General features: G+C 42.1%; 1 protein-coding gene across 1 annotated transcript in view; it reads left to right on the top strand.

Annotated features, from left to right (window-relative positions):
- The window catches only part of LOC109899535 (cadherin-18-like), a 358,080-nt gene that overhangs the window by 91,249 nt on the left and 245,762 nt on the right, over positions 1-21,069 (top strand). The window contains exon 2 of the mRNA XM_020494858.2: positions 13,834-13,907. The gene's annotated coding sequence lies outside the window, so the exon portion shown is untranslated. The remainder of the gene's footprint in view (positions 1-13,833; positions 13,908-21,069) is intronic.

The raw sequence follows: 21,069 nt of genomic DNA, 5'->3' as shown, positions 1-21,069 counted from the left end.
CCTTCTTAAATCAGTTGCCCCGAAGAGGAAGGACATTGCTCAGGAATTTCACCATAAGGACAATGGGAACTTTAAAACAGTTAGTTACAGAGTTGAATGGCTTTGATAGGAGAAAACTCAGGATGGATCAAGAACATTGTAGTTACTCCACAATACTAACCCACATTACAGAGCGAAGGGAAGGAAGCCTGTACATAATACAAATATTCCAAAACATGGATCCTGTTTAAACTGCTTTAAACTGCTATGTGGAAAAATAATAACTTCTTGACTTGATTATAAAGTGTTATGTCTCGGGCAAATCCAACACAGCATATCACTGACCACCAGTCTTCATATTTTCAAGCATGGTGGTGGCTGCATCATGTTATGGGTATGCTTGTCATCGGTTAGGACTAGGGAGTTTTTTAGCATAAAAATAAATGGAATATAGCTAAGCACAGGCAAAATTCTAGAGGAAAACTATGTTCAGTTCCAACAGACACTAGAAGACAAAATCACCTTTTAGCAGGACAATAACCAAAAACACAAGGCCAAATATTTATTTCACCTTTATTTAACCAGGTAGGCAAGTTGAGAACAAGTTCTCATTTAAAATTGCGACCTGGCCAAGATAAAGCAAAGCAGTTCGACACATACAACAACACAGAGTTACACATGGAGTACAACAAACATACAGTCAATAATACAATCTGCTGCCTGCCTACCTTGTGTTGTGTTGCAGACCTAACACAGCGTTCAATGCCGTTATGCCATGTTAAACGAATGACCTAACACAGAACCCCATGTAATCACCTGCATTAGCAGACCAGTACAGAGCAGGCTATCATATTGTAGTCTAAGTTGTTGCCCAAATGGCACCCTATTCCCTATAAAGTGCACTACTTTTGACCAGAGCCTATGGAATGATGATGGACCAATGTGCCCCTAGGGGACATGGAGACACAGACCGTAACATAACAATATATAATGAATTAATAGCATTGCAATCAAGTGTCATATGGATGCCATTATGCATGCACAGCAGGGACATGTTTCTCTCTGCCCTATATTGGTTAACCAGCAGCACGTCAGGTCAGTGCTACAGTACAGTGGCAGGACGGGGTGAGACAACTAATGTGTAGCACACACACGCTGAAGCATTCACACACTCGCAGGCACACTGTCTGTCAGGATCAACAACAAGGTCAACAGCCTTTTAGCAAGGGACAGAAACAGTGATGTTTTGACTCCGGGTTAAAACAAATCCATCTTCCCCGGCTCGTGACCTTGTCTTGTTTAATGAAATGTAGTAGTAAGCACATTTAACTTCTACCCGCTGCTTAACAGGGTGTGTCTTTCCTACACAAATGCTCCAGTGTTAAATCAACACTGTCCGTGTTATATTTACAACTGGGCCAGTGTCTACACAAGTCTTCTTGGGTATGACTCTACAAGCTTGAAACACCTGTGTTTGAGGAGTTTCTCCCATTCTTCTCTGTAGATCCTCTCAAGCTCTATCAGGTTGGATGAGGAGCATTGCTGCACAGCTTTTTTCATGTCTCTCCAGAGATGTTCTATCGGGATCAAGTCCGGGCTATGGCTGGGCCATTTAAGGACATTCAGCGACTTATTCCATAGTCACTGCTGCATTGTATTGGCTGTGCGCTTAGGGTCGTTGTCCTGTTAGAAGGTGAACCTTCACCCCAGTCTGAGGTCCTGAGTGCTCTGGAGCAGGTTTACATCAATGATCTCTCTTTACTTTGCTCCATTAATCTTTCCCTCGATCCTGCCTAGTTAACCAGTCCCTCCTGCTGAAAAACATGCCCACAGCATGATGCAGCCTATACCATGCTTCACCGTGGGGATGGTGCCAGGTTTCCTCCAGATGTGACTCTTTGCATTAAGGCCAAAGAGTTCAATCTTGGATTCATCAGACCAGAGAATCTTGTTACTCATGGTCTGAGAGTCTTTATGTGTCTTTTAGCAAATTCCTAGCGGGCTCCCATGTGCCTTTTATTGAGGATTGACTTCCGTCTGGCCAGTCTACCATAAAGGCCTGATTGGTGGAGTGCTGCAGAGATGGTTGTCCTTTTGGAATTTTCTCCCATCTCCACAGAGGATCTATGGAGTCCTGTCAGAGTGACCATTAGCTTCTTGGTCACCACCCTGACCAAGGTCCTTCCTCCCAGATTGCTGTTTGGCTGGGCGCCCAGCTCTAGAAAGAGTCTCAATGGTTCAAAACGTCTTCCATTTAAAAATGATGGAGTTCACCATGTTCTTGGGGACTTTCAATGCTGCAGACCTCGACACAATCCTGTCTTGGAGCTCTAGGGACAATTCCTTCAACCTCATGGCTTTGCTTTTGCTCTAAAATGCACTGTCAACTGTGGGATCTTATGTAGACAGGTGTGTGCCTTTCCAAATCATGTCCAATCAATTGAATTTACCACAGGCGAACTACAATAAAGTTGTAGAAAAATCTCTGGGATGATCAATGGAAACAGGATGCACCTGAGCTCAATTTTGAGTCTCATAGCATAGGGTCTGAATACTTATTTAATTACGTTTTTTTATATATATATATATATATATATATATATATATATAAATCTACTACAGGTCAAAAGTTTTAGAACATCCACTGATTCAAGTGTTTTTCTTAAATTTTTACTATGTTCTGCATGTGCAAAGCTGTCATCAAGGCAAAGGGTGGCTATGTGAAAAATCGCAAATATAAAATATATTTTGATTTGTTTAACACCTCTTTGGTTATTAAATTATTCCATATGTGTTATTTCACAGTTGTGATGTCTTCAATATTTTTTCTACATTGTAAAAATGTGTAAAAATAAAGAAAAACCCTGGAATGAGTGGGTGTGTCCAAACTTTTGACTGGTACTGTGTATACAGTGCCTTGCGAAAGTATTCGGCCCCCTTGAACTTTTCGACCTTTTGCCACATTTCAGGCTTCAAACATAAAGATATAAAACTGTATTTTTTGTGAAGAATCAACAACAAGTGGGACACAATCATGAAGTGGAACGACATTTATTGGATATTTCAAACTTTTGTAACAAATCAAAAACTGAAAAATTGGGCGTGCAAAATTATTCAGCCCTCTTAAGTTAATACTTTGTAGCGCCACCTTTTGCTGCGATTACAGCTGTAAGTCGCTTGGGGTATGTCTCTATCAGTTTTGCACATCGAGAGACTGACATTTTTTCCCATTCCTCCTTGCAAAACAGCTCGAGCTCAGTGAGGTTGGATGGAGAGCATTTGTGAACAGCAGTTTTCAGTTCTTTCCACAGATTCTCGATTGGATTCAGGTCTGGACTTTGACTTGGCCATTCTAACACCTGGATATGTTTATTTTTTAACCATTCCATTGTAGATTTTGCTTTATGTTTTGGATCATTGTCTTGGAAGACAAATCTCCGTCCCAGTCTCAGGTCTTTTGCAGACTCCATCAGGTTTTCTTCCAGAATGGTCCTGTATTTGGCTCCATCCATCTTCCCATCAATTTTAACCATCTTCCCTGTCCCTGCTGAAGAAAAGCAGGCCCAAACCATGATGCTGCCACCACCATGTTTGACAGTGGGGATGGTGTATTCAGGGTGATGAGCTGTGTTGCTTTTACGCCAAACATAACGTTTTGCATCGTTGCCAAAAAGTTCAATTTTGGTTTCATCTGACCAGAGCACCTTCTTCCACATGTTTGGTGTGTCTCCCAGGTGGCTTGTGGCAAACTTTAAACGACACTTTTTATGGATATCTTTAAGAAATGGCTTTCTTCTTGCCACTCTTCCATAAAGGCCAGATTTGTGCAATATACGACTGATTGTTGTCCTATGGACAGAGTCTCCCACCTCAGCTGTAGATCTCTGCAGTTCATCCAGAGTGATCATGGGCCTCTTGGCTGCATCTCTGATCAGTCTTCTCCTTGTATGAGCTGAAAGTTTAGAGGGACGGCCAGGTCTTGGTAGATTTGCAGGGGTCTGATACTCCTTCCATTTCAATATTATCGCTTGCACAGTGCTCCTTGGGATGTTTAAAGCTTGGGAAATCTTTTTGTATCCAAATCCGGCTTTAAACTTCTTCACAACTGTATCTCGGACCTGCCTGGTGTGTTCCTTGTTCTTCATGATGCTCTCTGCGCTTTTAACGGACCTCTGAGACTATCACAGTGCAGGTGCATTTATACGGAGACTTGATTACACACAGGTGGATTGTATTTATCATCATTAGTCATTTAGGTCAACATTGGATCATTCAGAGATCCTCACTGAACTTCTGGAGAGAGTTTGCTGCACTGAAAGTAAAGGGGCTGAATAATTTAGCACGCCCAATTTTTCAGTTTTTGATTTGTTAAAAAAGTTAGAAATATCCAATAAATGTCGTTCCCCTTCATGATTGTGTCCCACTTGTTGTTGATTCTTCACAAAAAAGTACAGTTTTATATCTTTATGTTTGAAGCCTGAAATGTGGCGAAAGGTCACAAAGTTCAAGGGGGCCGAATACTTTCGCAAGGCACTGTTCGCAAGGCATATTTTATTTTATTTATTTATTCGGGGGGCCAAATAAAATCACCCCCGGGCCAAATTCAGTCAGTTCGTCAAATTTCTTCCCTGCTAGAGCTTCCCCGATCAACTGTAGGTGCTGCAGTAGAGCGTGGTGAGAAACATGATAATGATGTGTTTGGTTTTGATGGGAATGATTTTCTCTGCACTAAGTAAAACTGATACGATTACACTCTCAAACTCAACATTGGGTATTAACACAACCACTGGTGTTTTTACAGCACTGAGTGTTAATTTGAATCTTAGAGAGTTAATTTAACTCCTGAATCAACATTTGAAACGTTACAATGAAACACTGGCCCTGGCCAATTAACTGTGTTTACATGCAGGAGGATGCATATTGGGAGAATGGGATCTATGTCTACTATTCCATAATGTTCAACACATGACTGTACTCTTGAACAAGCATTTCACTACACCCTCAATAATATCTGCTAAGCATGTGTATTTGGCCAATAAAAATGTATTTGAAGATATACCCGTAAAACAATCTTAGAACATACTGTACAATATTACTAAAGACATAGCACCTATTGAACCATAACTGCAACAGAGAAATTAATTAAATATTTACTCATTGCCACTGCTTATTGGCCTAATTTATCATCTCCCCATGTATTTCTTATTTTGCTGACATAATCACAAAGGTGTCTAGGTTGGGTTAGGTTGTTCCCCTCACTCTCTCCCGACCACAATCCCAAATGGCTCATAGTGAACACTAAATAAGGAATAGGGCGTCTGATGCACAGTGTGGGATGCAGGCACAGTAGCTTCCAGCTACCTCATCTCACTGGTGTGCAGCATTAGCCTTGAAAAGGGGCCAAAAATGGTTTGAATGTAATGTAATTTAAACCCGGACATGTCTGCCTGATAGCTGCATCCATCATTGTCAACAATGGGTACATCAACACAGACCCCAAGGTTCTGCCAAATGATACACTTGGAATTTGAACTTCTCACTCAGGTGTCTCTAAACATTGTGGATGGAGAGAGGAGGCAAATCTAATTGAAAGTGACAAGGCACACTGTGCCCTCCTCTTCGCCACACTCCTCAGAGTATCTTTCTGACTGGCTTCACAGATAGAGTCATGGCTAACTGCATATTGTAGCTATGCCACAACAATGTTTCCAAAGCTTCATTATTGAAATCCAGATCAATTATTAATTTGTTGTTGTTAGATTTTAAAACCAATCTTCCTTTTTATCTATTGCGCAACCTGCACAGACCACAACAAGCCCTGATATATAAAAATGTACTATTTTGTTTACTGTAGTTTCACATACACTCTATGATAATACTGTATTCGTGGCTTTCTAGACAAATGCCTGGATAAAGCTATCAGGAAGGTGTTTTCTGACTGAGTGATGTCTGTGACATCTCCCTCTGCCAAACAAGATCATCAGTTAATGAAAGAGACATCAAAGCACTTACAGTGCCTTGCAAAAGTATTCATCACCCTTGGCGTTCTTCCAATTTTCTATTACAACCTGAAAGTTAAATGGATTTTTTTAAATTTTTAAACAGAGAAGTGGTGCGTGCATATGTATTCACCCCCTTTGCTATGAAGCCCCGAAATAATATCTGATGAAACCAATTACCTTCAGAAGTCACATAATTAGTTAAATGAAGTCTACCTGTGTGCAAACTAAATGTCACATGATCTGTCACATGATCTCAGTAAATATACACCTGTTCTGAAAGGCCCCAGAGTCTGCAACACCACTAAGCAAGGGTCAACACGAAGCAAGCAGCACCATGAAGACAAGGGAGCTCTCCAAACAGGTCAGGGACAAAGTTGAGTATAAGTACAGATCAGAGTTGGGTTATAAAAAAATATCAGAAACTTTGAACATCCCACGGAGCACCACTAAATCCATTATTGAAAAAATGTAAAGAAAATGGCACCACAACATACTTGCCAATAGAGGGCCGCCCACCAAAATCACATACCAGGCAAGGAGGGCATTAATTAGAGAGGCAACAAAGATACCAAAGATATCCCTGATGGAGCTGCAAAGCTCCACAGTGGAGATTCCATAGGACCACTTTAAGCCGTACACTCTACAGAGCTGGGTTTTACAGAAGATTGACCAGAAAAAAGCTATTGCTTAAAGAAAAAAATGAGCAAGCATGTTTGTTGTTTGCCAAAGGGCATGTGAGAGACTCCCCAAACATATGGAAGAAGGTACTCTGGTCTGATTAGACAAAAATTGAGCTTTTTGGCCATCAAGGAAAATTCTTTGTCTGGCGCAACCCAACACCTCTCATCACCCTGAGAACATCATCCCTACAGCGAAGCGTAATGGTGTTAGCATCATGCTGTGGGGATGTTTTTCATCGGCAGGGACTGGAAACCTGGTCAGAATTGAAGGAATGATGGAGAGCGCTAAATACAGGGAAATTCTTGAGGGAAACCTCTTTCAGTCTCCCAGAGATTTGCGACTGGGATGGAGGTTCACGTTCCAGCAGGACAATTACCCTAAGCATACTGCTAAAGCAAAACCTGAGTGGTTGAAGGGGATACATTTAAATGTCTTGGAATGGCCTAGTCAAAGCATAGACCTCAATCCAAGAATATGTGGTATGACTTAAAGATTGCTGTACACCAGTGTAACCCATCCAACTTGAAGGAGCTGAGGTAATTTTGCGTTGAAGAATGGGCAAAAATCCCAGCGGCTAGATGTGTCAAGCTTATAGAATCATAACCCCAAGAGACTTGCAGCTGTAATTGCTAATAGTTATGTGTTCAAGTGTTCTTTTTTTTGCCTTATTTCTTGTTTGTTTCACAATAAACCATATTTGCATCTTCAAAGTGGTAGGCATGTTGTGTAAATCAAATGATACAAACCAGCCAAAAATGTATTTTAATTCCAGGTTGTAATGCAACAAAATAGGAAAAATGCCCAGGGGGTGAATACTTTCGCATGCCACTGTACCTGGCTGTCATCATTTGGAGCCTGACGATTACACAAACCGGTAATTTAAAAGGAATTAGAGCTTGTTAAAGGTTAGAATCACAGATTGATGTTGTTTATCCAGTCATTTTATAGAATCATTATTGGACTTAGATTTATTTAATGTTTCCTTAATTTTAGATCACAGCCCTTTTAGCCCAGGAATTGACCTGATTGTCAGTTTTAGTCAATCTGTTGTATTGTTTTGTTGTAATTCAACCCTCTGTAACTTCTCTTTACATCAGCTAAGAGGTGTCTTATGCAACTGTGAAGTTTGTTATTGCAAGGTACCATTTTAAACTCTCAATCCACCCCTCTTTTTTTCTCTGCTTTAAGCTTGTTTTGTCCCTTCTCTTTGAAGGCAGCTATCTGTCCTCTGTATACCGTCCTGTCAATCTCTCCGCTGCGACTTTTGTCTTTTTTCCTTCCATCTTGAACTTGTTATTTGTCCAACAAAGAGACAGGAGAAAGATTAATGAAACTGCTTTGACATCTCAGTCACATAGCTACATCACCGCCGCTACCACCACCACTACTGCCACTCCACTTCCTCAAGCAAATAAATCTCCACTTTCCCATCTGTCACTTCTGACTAATGTCCACTGCCATATACTTATCTTGATTTTTACCCAAATTGAAAAGACATGAGAGAGGGACTACTTTATGGGTGTTCATGGACCAATGATTTGACTACCAGTGGGAGGAAGAGAATACTTATAACTGCTACTTAAATACTTTGAGGTTGAAAGTAACTCATTATGGTATGTAATGTTTATATGCATAATGTACATTAAAACATTAAGAACACCTTCCTAGTATTGAGTTGCACATAGGGCTGTTACAGTGACCATATTACCATCACACCAGCGGTCTCTAGTCATGACACAGTCAAATTCCACATGATCGTTTAGTCATGGTAATTAGGCTTCTCAAAGTTCTGATGATGCTTATGGTCATTAGTAGCCTGTCAAACTTGCTAACTGCCTGCTACTCAGCCCTCTATTGTCCCTCTAATCACTCTGATATCAATGCAAATGTATCAAAAATCTAATCAAACACTTCATGAGAGCCCATGAGCTCATGTTGCGCACCTATTTCTATAGGCTATGCAAATGCATGAAAAACAGAGTGATGGCCTCTATTAAAAAGAGGAGGATCACATTAGCTTTCTATAGGCTAGCCTACTATATTTATTTCTCAACTTTCCTAATATTAGGAGTATAGCCTACCTGGCATGAAAATTAACCACTGGAAAAGTGTCCTCCATTCACTATTTAAGTGCATAGATTATATATTTTTCCCCTGCCCCTGTTTTGAGACAGGAGCATGACAGTGGTCCAATCTAAATTAAAACACATTTCACGCATATATTATTTAGTATATGTTATTAAGACTAGATTAAATCAATAACATTCAGATGGGTGACAATATTAGCCTATCACTTGTGAATAATACCCAGCTTGTGTGCAGTAATGCAAGAAACAGCACATGCCTTTTATTGCAACTTTTTCAAATCATAGTCGCGCACCTCATGTAGCCTAGCCCACACACGCCAAGATGGCGTAACAGTCAGACGTCTTTGTCCTGTCTCGTCCTATGTGTATACTGTATATCTTTTTCTTCGTGTTCTTTTTAATATTTTTCCTAAACCTCAACTTCAAAATACTCTCCTGCAACCCGCCTCACCCAATGTGGTGTGGATCGATTTTTTTTTCCTAAAGTATTTATATTTACCTCCGAACTGGAATACCTCAACTGAAACTAGCTACCAGCTATCAGTCAGCTAACCACTGCTAGCGGTCATCAGCTAACCTTTAGCTTTGAAAGCTCTCGCCAGTTCGTACAACACATTTCAAACCAGAGGATAACGGACCTATTTTTCTCTCCATATCCCCGAATTCCTACCACAAACTGAACCTTTTCATCTGGATCATCACAGCTAACTAACCGCAACCCGGGTTGACTACTCCTGGCTAACGTTCGCGTCCCGGAGCTAGCACCAACTAGCCTGGGGCTAGCCCATGCTAGACCCATCTCCCGGCTCACTCCTGGGCTACAATATCCGGACCACTTCTACTGCCGGTATGGGGCACGGAACCCTGCCGATCCTCTTCAACTGGAATATCGACAATCCCCAGAAACCTCCTTTTACTCTCTGTTCTGAACGTGCTAGACGGCCAGTTCGTATAGCCTTTAGCCGTACCCTTATCCTACTGTTCTCTGTTCCTCTGGTGATGTAGAGGTTAATCCAAGCCCTGCAGTGCCTAGCTCCAGTCCCACTCCCCAGGTGATCTCATTTGTTGACTTCTGTAACTGTAAAAGCCTTGGTTTCATGCATCTTAACATTAGAAACCTCCTCCCTAAGTTTGTTATACTCACTGCTTTAGCATACTCTGCTAACCCGTATGTCTTAGCCGTGTCTGAATCCTGGCTTAGGAAAACCACCAAAAACCTTGAAATCTCCATTGTTAACTATAACATTTTCTGGCAAGATAGAACTGTCGGTGTTGCAATCTACTGCAAAGAGAGCCTGCAGAGTTCTGTATTACTATCCAAGTCTGTACCCAAACAATTCGAGCTTCTACTTCTAAACATTCACCTTTCCAGAAACAAGTCTCTCACTCTGCCCCCAGCTGTGCCCTCGATACCATATGTGAATTGATTGAGCTTCGTGCTACTAGGCTCGTGCTACTAGGTGACCTAAACTGGGACATGCTTAACACCCCGGCCATCCTACAATCCAAGCTTGATGCGCTCAATCTCACACAACGTATCAATGAATCTAACAGGTAAAACTCCAAATCCTTAAACACGGGCACCCTCATAGATGTCATCCTAACTTACTCGCCCTCCAAATACACCTCTGCTGTTTTCAATCAAGATTTCAGCGATCGCTGCCTCATTGCCTGCATCCGTAATGGGTCTGCGACCAAACAACCACCCCTCATCACTGTCAAACACTAAAACACTTCTGCGAGCAGGCATTTCTAATCGACCTAGCCGGGGTATCCTGGAATGACATTGATCACATCCCGTCAGTAGATGATGCCTAGCTATTCTTTAACACTGTCACCACCGAATTTCAATAATATTTCTCTACGGCTGGCCATGCTTTCCACGTGCCTACCCCTACCTCGGTCAACTGCCCGGCACCCTCCACAGCAACCCGCCAAAGCCCCCACCATTTCTCCTTTACCCAAATCCCGTCAATAGATGATGCCTAGCTATTCTTTAAAAGTACCTTCCTCACCATCTTAAATAAGCATGCCCCATTCAAAAAATGTAGAACTAGGAATAGATACAGTCCTTGGTTCACTCCAGACCTGTCTGTAAAGTCCATGGAGAATAAAATCATCTCCTCCCAGCTGCCCACTGCTCTGAGGCTAGGAAACACTGTCACCACCGAATTTCAATAATATTTCTCTACGGCTGGCCATGCTTTCCACGTGCCTACCCCTACCCCGGTCAACTGCCCGGCACCCTCCACAGCAACCCGCCAAAGCCCCCACCATTTCTCCTTTACCCAAATCCAGATAGCCGATGTTCTGAAAGAGCTGCAAAGACCCCTACAAATCAGCCGGGCTAGACAATCTGGACCCTCTCTTTCTATAATGATCTGCCAAAATTGTTGCAACCCCTATTACTAGCCTGTTCAACCTCTCTTTCGTATTATCTGAGATTCCCAAAGATTGGAAAGCTGCCGCGGTCATCCCCCTCTTCAAAGGGGGAGACACTCTAGACGCAAATTGCTACAGACCTATCTATCCTACCCTGTCTTTCTAAGGTATTCGAAAGCCAAGTTAACAAACAGATTACCGACCATTTCAAATCCCACCGTACCTTCTCCATTATGCAATCTGGTTTCAGAGCTGGTCATGGGTGCACCTGAGCTACGCTCAAGGTCCTAAACAACATCATAACTGCCATCGATAAAAGACATTATGGTGCAGTCATATTCATCGACCTGGCCAAGCCATACGACTCTGTCAATCACCACATTCTTATTGGCAGACTCGACAGCCTTGGTTTCTCAAATGATTGCCTCGTCTTACCTAAGGACAAGGCGTATGCTATTCTGTTCTTCTGAAATTTACTACATTTTCTTCATATCATGTTTCTTTAGACCTGTCTAAAATACATAATGGATTTATTAGACTTGTAGATGACAAAAAATGTAGATGTTCCAAAGGTCTGCATCAGTGGCTTGTCAGTCTATATCATGGAAAGAGCAGGTGTCATAATGTTTAGTACATAGTTGTAACAGAGAGGAAGCAGATACAGGTGAAATGTTTAATAAAAGAACAAACATTGACCAGGACAGGAGCAACTATGCATAAACACAGAAACAATACTAACTGGGTAAAGAACCTAAGGGAGAGCCAGATATAGGGGAGGTAATAAGTGAGGTAATGGAGTCCAGGTGTGCCTCATTATGATGTGCAGGTGCGCATAGTGATTGATGCCAGGTGTGTGTAATGATGGATCCCAGGACTGGTGGTTAGTATACCAGCGACATTGAATGCCGAAGGGGAGGAGCAAGAGTTGACATGACAGTATCTCCCCTTGAGATGCGGGTCCAGCCGCAGGACGACGCCAACCAGAGGGACAGTCCCGAGGATGAGGAGTGGGCCGGTCCGGGCGAGAAAGGTGGAAATCACAGATGATGTTGGGATCCAGAATATCCTCCTCTGGCGCACAACACTACTCCTTTGGGCTATACTCCTCCCAGTCCACCAGGTACTGGAGCCAGCCACCACAGCATCGGGAGTCCAGTAGAGATCTGACGGCATAGGGGGGACCCCCCTCGATGTTAAGCTGTTACCTATACATCTCCTCGTTGACCCTATGAAGAACCTTGAACGAACAACAAACCAGGGGCTCAGCTTCTTGCAGGGCAGGCAGAGTGGGAGGTTCCTGTTAGAGAGCCAGACATGATCCCCAGGCTGGTACACGGGGTCGCACTGCAGTGGCGGTCTGCCTGCTCCTTTTGACGGTGGATGGTGCCCTGAAGTGTCACGTGAGCATCGCTCCACACTTCATCTGTGCGTCTGAACAACTCATCAACCAAGGGAGCTTCGGTCTGTCCAGGGATCCACGGCGCCAGGGCCGGCTGAAAACCCAGAACACACTGGAAGGGGGTCAACCCAGAGGAGGAGTGACGTATAGAGTTCTGTGAATACTCTAAGCATGGAAGGAATCGAGCCAACTCTCCCTGCCGGTCCTGACAGTGACTCCTCAGGAACCTCCTAAGCTCCTGGTTCATCCTCTCCAGGAACTTAGGAGCTTCATCCTCTGCCCATTGGACTGAGGCCTATACATGGAAGTGAGGCTGACCGTACCCATGATGTGAATTGGGGGCCATGGTTGGAGACAATAATATCCGGAAGGCTATAATGCTGGAAGACCGGCTGGAATAGTGCCTCAGCAACCTGGAGAGCAGTAGGGAAACCAGAAAGGGATTAAACGACAGGATTTAGAAACTCTATCCACATCCACCAAAATGGTGTTGAAACCATCAGACAAAGGGAGATCAGTAACAAAGTCAATGGATAGATGGGACAAGGGATGCTGAGGCACTGGAAGGGAAAGGTGTTTCCCTGATGGAGCGTTCTGGAGGGATTTGGTTTGGGCACATACAGAATAGGAGTTGATGTAGTGAGTGACGTCCTGCGCCAAGGTGGGCCATCAGTACTTCTCAGAGAGATTGGGTAGTGCAAGATATAACTGGATGTCCAGCAACAAAATTAAATCTAAATCCAAATGAAAGCCTCATTTGGTTAGTTTTAATTTAATCAGATTGCTTTCAAGTATTTGTGAGAAAGGAATTTAGCCAAAGCAGTGTAAATAACCGTGGGCTAATAAACATTGAAAAAAAAAGTTTTCATTTGAGTAACTTCTAATTCTGCCAGATGTCTATTTCATGATTATAATGAGATGCAAATTGATGTTGTCACCAATAATAAACTGACAGTGTACTGCAAATAAATAATTGGCCAAAAAATATGCTTTTACCTCCATAGGTTTTGAAAACTTGTGTGTACTGAATTCTGAAAACCTCTAATTTAGGTAGCTTCTAGCTAGTTTTATGGTACTTCCTGATGAAGACCATGCTGAAACAGAGTTTAATAATTTTGTTCTATTGAACATGACACTATAATAAAGCATTTATCCTGCTTGAGTTTTGAGCTTCTAGGTTTTCAAGTGGAATGGGTTGTCTTGTGGCAATGTGTCTCACAGATTCAAAGCCATATTCCGCATTATAGACATTTCAATGGTCAAAACAATAACAAACCGTATTATCTTTTCCTTTCTCTTTCAGAGGATAAGTGGTGACTATTGGGAGACCAATGACATTGATCTATGTGAGGAGGGTCCACAGTGCCAAACAACAAGGTGAGCTGTCTAATGTTTCTAGAAGTGATAGCAGTAATTAACAAGCACATATCACACAGATGGGTGTTGCTGCACTGAAGCTTCCATTGTGTGTATTGTTTGTCCACTCCACATGTGTAGCCTCCAATGTACAAAGCTGATTTCTTTGGTCTAGACGCTGTTCGGTTCACCTTGGGGGAAAAAGTGGTGTGTGTGTGAGTGCAATAACTAGCGTTTGTAAGTCCGTGCGGGTATCTGTGCGTGTCTGTCTGTGTCTGTGTCGTCTGTGTCTGTGTTTGTGTTTGTGTTTGTGTCTGTGTCTGTGTATGGTCAGGTGGAGGGGTCATGTCTCACAGTGTGAGTGTTATACAGTCTAACAACCAAAACTGAGAACCTTTTCACGCAAACAAATCTGCCCTGTAGCTGTGTGTGGCTGTGGATTTAATTATTTATGCGAGAGCAAGGCCTTGGGAGTAACAGTATTGAAGGGTGTGATGCAGTGTGTGTTGTTCGGTGTAGAAGACTGTTCCATTGTGCATAAAATAACCCTAACCTGTTAAGTTCCGGTTCATAGGTATGCACACAGTTGCTGTTTCCATTAACTTGCCCAGTGATTTCTTTGTTGACATTTAGAGCGTTTGCATAGAAAATTGATGCTACACTTGCCTGCTAGGGTGTGTTTCCATTTAACTATCTTGTGTCGATAAAAACAGTTGGACTTTATGATGTCACATCCATTTATTATTATTATTTTTACAAAAACCTAACATTACAAGTTTCCATTACAAATGTCTCAATGATTTCTCTTGCGACATTGCTTTTGTCGAATGAACCTGGATCAATGGAAACCTACCTACTGTCACCAATTTCCCTCTCTGCTTGTACAGGATTTGCAAGGCCAACAAAACACAAACACAGTTAATGATTCTTTAACTGTGAGATATTGACCATGAATCCAATGAATAGTCGAAGGGGAAATTGGTGAATATCCAGTACACTACCTATACTGTATTTTTTTACCATAGGGCCTAGTCAAAAGTAGTGCACTATATAGCGAATAGGGTGCCAATTTGGACTCAGATGGGAGTTTTGTTCCTCTAGATAACAGGGAAATACTCTAAGTAAAACTGAGCCTATAGCTGAAATGACTTTTTTCAGCATAATTCTACCTACTAATTGAAATTACACACACTTTGAGAAGTAATGCCTGAGAAATAAAAACAGGCCTGGGGCAACTGTGGTTTTAAATGCCCTTTCATTCCCTTTTTTATGTAAAAAGACATACTATGCAGTCTTGTTAATACAATTATACATGTCACTTAATTTAATTTCGCTCTCATTTGATAGGATTGCATGGTGATAGGAGTGTTATAACATTTGCATTACATACTTTACATACCAGGTCGTCATAGCGGCTAAACGGTTTGTAATTATAAAAGCACAGAAATGCATCAGAACAGTCAGTTCAACACCCTGTTTGTAAATGGCTCTCCTCTTTACAGGAGTGGCATTTTGCAGTCATGTGAATGTGTGTGTCAGACATAAAAGGGCTGAGTGACAGGTGTTGTAAAACAGACAAAGACATACAAATGTCTAAATTACCATTATGAATCACAATCAACGCTTTACAACATGCAAATAAGATTAATCTTACCAGTTTAAATGGATGATTACCATCAGTGATGTAGTGGTAAATAAAAGGTGGGTAAACGCTGATCACTGCGGCGAATAAAGTAATGCTTCTCATATTTTCTGATGCATTTTATGTGCGTTCAAGGCACTTGTGTGCATTTACTCTCCACTCCACCACTGATTACCATGTGTGACCAGACCCAGTTAGGTTACTAATACAAAACATATTAGCTAGAAGTTTAGTTCTGTTTATAAGAGGAGAAAGTAAGATGACAAAGGACAATCAATGCTAAAAAAGGCAAGAACCTGATAACCGAATATGCATTTCCAGAAATATAGCAGCCATTACAACTACCATAATGTAAAGGGGACGAGTGTACTCCAGCCTACGTAGACCCGAGAAATCAACTTTATGGCTGTTTAGAATGACATTAACAGATGTTAGCATTATTCATTCATCTTCATTTTATTTATTTATTTATCGGCAAAGACGAAAGAAAGTCAGGCTGCGGCTCTCAAATCCCTTTGATGTATAATGGATGAATGTGTATAGCACATAGTAGTAAACCTTGCCTTTGTAGGGAATTGTGTTGTGTGCCTGTGCCAAACAGTGCTGAACAATGCTGAACTGCACTACTCCGCATATAAGACAAACTAGACAAATGAATCATCCCTTTGGTGGGACTGTATGGTTGTATTTTTTGTTTCATTTTCCCCGGGACACTATGATGACTTGCTGTGTCATAGCCTTTTCTAGCTAGACCATTCATCTTCAATGGGTGTGAAGGTTACGTCCTGCCTACAAGATCCCCATTTATCATTGATTGCGGGTGTAACACTCTGATGCCATAGGAATGCGTCACACCTTGGTTGCTCTCTCGCTCTCTCTCTCCACTGTTCCCTTGATGTGGTACACCGTATATGTTTGCTCTGCATTATGTTCTTGTTTGTGTGCCTGTGTTTCTATAGGCATGATTCTGTAAGTACTTTGTTTTTCTGTGCATGAACTGTGCATGCGTGTGTGCGTGCGTCTGTGTTTTCTAAGGATCCATCTCTGATCGTGTGGAGAGTGTAAAGACAAGGTCTGCGTGCCAAATGGCACCTTATTCCCTATATACTGCAGTGCACTACTTTTGACCAGAGCCCTGGTCAAAGTAGTAAACCGTATAGGGAATAGGGTATCATTTCGGACGTAACCCCACACTTCATGAGACAGCATTCTCCTCAAGGGGCTAATGTTCTCCCATGAGGTCAGATGCATATTGAATTAAATCAAGTGGAATTGCGACTGCGAAACCGAATGAGAAATATAATTTCTGACAGGCAGAAAAACACGGTTATCATATGTCAAAATATGTTAGACTCTCCTGCCTGATTGTAGACCAATATTCTGAATATCATCTCTGAACATCAATGCTTACAATGACTCTTTTTTTCTTTACTATAGTCATAATAATGATATATATGATTATATGATCATTCATAAATGTTTAATCATAAAATCCTTCCATTATTGGCAAGTAAGGATTATATCAAAAAGGACATTGGAAGATTGGTCATGGCTGTACATCGATGTTGATGATGGTGCACCCAATTCTCATGGAGGTCATAATGCCATTGCATGTTTATGCCATTGTTGCATGTGGCTGTGAGTTGAGGATGAGGTTGTGATGGTAAAGAGATAGGGACAGGGGTACATTGATACATTGATGAAATGTATCAAAGGCAGGTCGAGGCAACTCCGCTCAGCTAATAAATCCTTTAATACATTGCATGCTCAATCCTTCAATGTTTTGCAAGCTTTCATGGTAGAAAAGAGAGCAGCTTTCACAAGCATATTGTTAATTACACAATTTCCCTATACAATTTATTTCAATTATGTTACTAAAGAGGCAACCCTTAATCATCATCCATTTGCTTAGTCCCTAACAGTGAACAGATGCCTGCATTATTGTTGCTTATAATTTTCAAGTAGGCAAAAGGACAACTGCCATACCCGGCATGATGGTGTAGTGTGGTATAGTGACCTCCTCTCCTCAGGGAGCTCAAGTCAGGCAGCCTATAGTCCTGCCCTTGATAATTCGCCTCCTTTGCCTTTTCCTCTTTCTCCTTTCATATGTGTGCCACATTGTGTCACCACAGCTGACAAATGGCCAAGCTATGGAACAAAAGTAGGGAGCGGATTGTTACATGCATTTTTGGGGGGGTATTTACATTAAGCAATTATATTCCATTTTTCTTATTCCATGCTAGAGGTAATTGCTTAAATACATTTTCCTCTGGAGACAGACAGACCTCTTTTTGCGCAGTGGCCTCTCTCTCTCTCTCTCTCTCTCTCTCTCTCTTTATTTCCCTTCAGCCCTTACCTCCACCCTCCATCTCTCTCTCCCCATATCCCTTCTCCCTGCTGCATCCTTAAACATTGTCATCTGTGTTTCTGCGGAAGTGGAAGTAGATCAGCAGGGGCCCCAGTCTCTCAGGCACCACACAGTGGTCTGATCACACAGCAAGAGGCGTGCTCGCTCCACAGACAGAAAGGCCAATGATGTAAATAAGGACGCCCCTTTGGCTTTCACTGCTGCTTTGCTGTTGTGTTTGCAAAATAGGCAGCCACCAATGTGCCTGATTTTCTGATGTTAAATGCTTCCCCTCTGAGCCAGGTCCTCTGACAACGAATTAAGTCTTCATGATAAGAAAGAAAACGGAAAAGGAAACAATAAGTGGGGTCAGAGAATGAAATAAAAACTAAATGTGGGTCATCCTCGAATCAAAAGGGATGATTTGTAGCTAAGTGTTTTGAAGTGACAAAAGATGATCAGACAGAAAGGCAAGAGTGTCCTTTGTCTCCTTTTAGATCTGCTGTCCCTTGTCCTTTAGTTTTGTATTGTGGACATAGACAGACACAGTGCTCAGGACAGCAGTGAATCAATACAGGCTGCTGGCTGTGTCCCATTATCCTAACAGCGGAATGATGAGTGGGCTCATCCACTCTGCCACTCTTCCCTCAGCATCAGGTCTCACTGGGTCGCGCCAGGCCACACCACGACACTAATTTTTACCATTTATCACTCGCCATGTTTGATGTTTTTCATCAGCATGGTTGCCTCCATGGGCACTGAATAATTATAATGTCCCAATCAGGCACGGGCACAGATATGAAATCAAATGTATTTATAAAGCCCTTTTTACATCAACAGATGTCACAAAGTGCTTATACAGAAACCCAGCCTAAAACCTAAAACAGCAAGCAATACAGATGTAGAACTCCCTAGAAAGGCTGGAACCTAGGAAGACACCTAGAGAGGAACCAGGCTGGTCCAAGGGCTCAGAGGCATGGTCCAAGGGCTCAGATCCTCCAGGAGGGGAGGGATAGAGGGAGATAATTAAAGGGAGCATACTTAAATTCTTACAGGACACCAGATAAGACAGGAGAATTACACCAGATATATCAGATTGGCTCTAGCCCTCTGACACATAGACTATTGCAGCATAGATAATGGAGGCTGAGACAGGGGGGACTCGTCCGACGATACCCCCTACAGGGCCATCCAGGCAGAATATAACCCCACCCACTTTGCCAAAGCACAATCCCCACACCACTAGAGGGATATCAACAGACCACCAACTTACTACCCTGAGACAAGGCTGAGTATAGCCCACAAAGATCTCCTCCACCGCATGAGCCCAAGGGGGCACAAGATCGGACAGGAAGATTGCGTCAGTGACTCAGCCCAGTCAAGTCGAGTATAGCACAAAAAAGCCTGGCACAACGGGACACAGCCCTCGCAGGGATGGCATGGAAGAGCACTAGTAAGCTGGTGACTCAGCCCCTGTAATAGGGTCAGAGGCAGAGAATCCTAGGGCTCAACTGCCCTGTGAAAATGTGGCCTTGCTGCTTGGTGGACTTCTACATGCATTGTCCACTGGCTACGGGCGGTGAGTTTGAATATTGCAGTAGGCTAGTTTATGTTGGATCTGTCATGCGACTGTCAGGAACACAGAATAGGGAAATTTGACTATTTGTTTGTAAGGGGCAGATCATAGAATCATAATAAACTCAAATCAAGTAAAAACAAATATGTTTCGAACAGCATAGCTAGCTTGCATTTGTTATAATCAGCTGATAGTCCATCCTTTTCCCAATGTCAATCATCTCTAGTCATCTCTAGTTAGTAGTAGTGACTGGCACAACTTGCTTACCATGTGTGATGAGTGATTGGGTTGTTGCAGAAAATAGCAGAGGCAGGTAGCCCCAACTACAGGGAGGGGAGATTTGAGCACCTGCCACCCGAACGGTCTGTGCATGGCCCTGGTCGCGATACGATGTAGACTGTGGTCAATGTTTAACTTCGATTGAAAATATTGTTTAGTTTCTCTCCTTGTTTTTGGAAATGCAGGTTTTGGACATTGGCATTCAATTGCTTCGCTTCCTTGTGAGTTGTTATTGCACATCCTGAATATGCCAACCAGCTTATACTCCCATATATGTTTTTTGGTTTGTTGTAAAAGCACATCAGCAACCCTTGAACATTCTGTCAGTATTTCCGCAACAAGCATGTGCAGTAGAGTGCAGCTGTGTTGTACTAAAAGAGGCTCCCGGCTGAATGGGTAGGACGTCTAGATTTGACTTAACAGTCTTAAAAGCAAATGTAATTGATAGAAGTGGGACGATAAATGGATCAAATTAGTGATGTCATTAGGAAGACTGGGAGAGAGGAAATCTGTGGCAAAACCTATGGGAGGAGACCTCTTGATTAAATCCACTGTTAACATAATAGCTCATGGGTTAGAGGCATGATGCTTCTGCTATCTTTGTTGTGAGGGACGAGGGAAATAATCCATCAGTAGGGTGTATGTAAAGCTGAATACAATGTGTTGTAGTTCTTCTTCACTAAGATCATAGTAGCAGAACCAACATAAACATACATCAATAGTGTTTTTTTCTCCACCCCTAATACAGAACACAGAATTTCAAAGCAATACTAACGTCAACACAGGTCCAGGAGCTTAGAGGCTTTCTGATTTACTCTAGTAATCCTGTCTGTAACTCCTCTTACATGTGACTCCTGTAAGAGTAGGGAGACACTAATGCTAATTAAGAAAATGAGAGGGAAATAAATAACTACTCAGAATCCTTAATTTGACTTAATATGACCTTGTTTTAGAGTTGTTTTGGTTTAAAGTGATCAGATGCAAATTATGTGCATTTTTACAGAGGATGTTGATGTCATCCACCCTAAGTATTAATTGCCTTGCATTCTGATTAGAGCTGTAATGGTATTAACTAGAATTGAACACAATTACCTATTTTCTCCAAGGTGTACTGCCCCCAAAGCCAAATGTGGGCAAATATTCTTGAATGAATTGGGAACATACACAAAAGTATGTAGACGCCCCTTCAAATTAGTAGATTTGGCTATTTCAGCCACACCTGTTGACGAATATATAGTGCCAACTGTAAAGTTTGGTGGAGGAGGAATAATGGTCCGGGGCTGTTTTTCATGGTTCAGGCTAAGCCCCTTAGTTCCAGTGAAGGGACATCTTAACAATA

Source organism: Oncorhynchus kisutch, linkage group LG11 (genome assembly GCF_002021735.2).
Source record: "Oncorhynchus kisutch isolate 150728-3 linkage group LG11, Okis_V2, whole genome shotgun sequence".
NCBI classification, from domain to species: Eukaryota; Metazoa; Chordata; class Actinopteri; order Salmoniformes; family Salmonidae; genus Oncorhynchus; species Oncorhynchus kisutch.
This window is presented reverse-complemented; position numbering and strand designations above follow the sequence as displayed.